Raw genomic sequence first — 2,323 nt, 5'->3', positions numbered from 1 at the left:
GTAATTTACAAATCACTTTCCTATCTAATCTAGCTCCTCAAATCTTCACAGTGACCCTCTGAGACAGGCTGGACTAGGATTATCAACCCTCTTCGATCATATTCACATTGATGAAGTTAATTTTGGAAAGTATTTTACTTTTATAGACAGTTGAGGTTTTTAAATAATCTGTTAGCTTCCTATTAACTGCAAGTTAGCTGCACATGTAATCAATGTATATGTCCTATACCAACACCCGAAACTCAGCATGTGGGTTGTCTCCCCGCCCTTCCATCTCCTGCTCAACATCTACCTGAGGTAGACCAAAGGTCATCATCGCCCTCCTTGTAGGTGTTACTTCATGTACCACCATTTCTCTAACCTTCCCATCTTCATTTACCATCCCTCTCCTGCTGGCTGCAAACATTGGATCTGAAGCTGGAGCGGCCATTCAAGGCCTGCTCCATGAATTGAAGAAGTTCATCGAGAAAGATAGAGCAATGACACTGTGATCCAGAATCACTCCTAGTTGTGTACCACCCATCCTGGCCTGAGTCACCATGCTTTCTTTTTATGGGAAAGAAACCAATTATTCTATTTTTCTGTTCAAACAACTGGACAATATTCTATTTAATGCAGTTGGAAACCACTGAAATCATGCATATAAAAGAGTTCAGTGTTAGTGACTTCTTATAATTGCTTAGGTCCATCCTCCCTTTCTTGAGCTAACTTCCTTGGGGTTTGTCCTATTACCCTGCAATACTGCTGGGTTATGGCCTCGTGGGCCTCTGCAAGATCGGAAAAAATCTCCCTTCCCTTAGGCAGCCCATCGCATGCTATGTTGGTTATTTCGACCTTCGTGCACAGTTATGCATGGCAGTTCTCTGAGATAGCACCTGAATTCTCTGAAGCTATAATATGCGGTACTTTTTATAAGAGGCAGTTTTGATTATCAGCTTCGCTGAAAGTAATAGGCAGGCAGATTTGTGGCGCTCACTGTTTCCACGTGTATTCAAGATTGCATTGCTACTTCATAATGGTCCTCGTTATCCGCAAGCTGATTAGACAGAGTGTTGAAACCAAATGGAAAATGACGCAATTTATTACCTTTACAGGGTATATTATAAAAATATTATAAACAATAAAAAATTCTTTGGAATTAATAGAACATAAAGTGCTCTTTTTTTCCTCATGAAATTATAGGTAGAATGGGATCATATCTGGGTGGTAATGAAACATCCTCTTAGCTTTCAATTATAGTCCTGAGCCCCAACTCTCTCCACCCCCCACTGTCTCTCAATCTCCTTCACCCCCCACCCCCCAACACCCCTGCCCCAGCTGCCCCTCCTCTCCCTCCCTCTCTCTAATAGATATTATAATCAGGGGTTTAAACTAGAAGATAATCCAATTGACTGAACATGAAATGCATTACATAATGATTGTATTCTCATATATTAATATGCACCACAAATGTACTAAACTATGTAGAAAGCCAAAATCATATTTGAACCAGAAAATTTAATTGTTGTAGGAAGAGGTATATTAATCAGGCCACAAACAATAAAACCTCAGCACATTCACTTGTAAAGTTCCCTCAACTTTATAATGTTAGTTTGAGGCATTTAATGCTGTTACCTGTGGCCATGAGATAGTGAGAGGTTTTGTTCTTTCTTTATTAGAAATGAGGACATGAGGGGCCCCTGGATGGCTCAGTTGCTCAAGCGTCTGACTTTGGCTCAGGTCATGATCTCATGGTTTGTGAGTTCGAGTCCCACATCGGGCTCTGTCCTGAAAGCTCAGAGCCTGCAGCCTGCTTCAGATTCCGTGTCTCCCTCTCTCCCTGCCCCTCCCCTGCTAGTACTCTGACTCTGTCTCTTTCTCTCAAGTATAAATAAACATTTAAAAAAGAGAAATGAGGATATGTGCTGACAACCGTGTAAAGAACTCCGGGCTTAATGTTCGGCTCCTGACGGCAACAGTGCATCACTGTGGTGCCTCCATTAGCTTGCTCAGTATTCTAGAGACTGCTGTGGCTGGCAATTAGAGAGCATCAGGAGTATCAACTCTGTGACAGCCATCTATTCATTCATATATGCTAATTAATAAGTAAGGGACTCAGGCCTCATGCATAATTAAGACAAGCCGAATTGTCTCTTTTTTCTCTCTCCCAATACAGAAATCAAATGGAAACTGAAGGAAGGTTCTTCCTTCACTAACCCAGTTCTGCTTTCAGTTTGCAGAGTCAGAGGAACATGTCTCTCTTTTTTTTTAATATTTTATTGTCAAATTGATTTCCATACAACACCCAGTGCTCTTCCCCACAAGTGCCCTCCTCCATCACCAC

The sequence above is a fragment of the Suricata suricatta genome, chromosome X (genome assembly GCF_006229205.1).
Source record: "Suricata suricatta isolate VVHF042 chromosome X, meerkat_22Aug2017_6uvM2_HiC, whole genome shotgun sequence".
In the NCBI taxonomy this organism is placed as follows: domain Eukaryota; kingdom Metazoa; phylum Chordata; class Mammalia; order Carnivora; family Herpestidae; genus Suricata; species Suricata suricatta.
Note: the sequence above shows the minus strand (reverse complement) of the source record.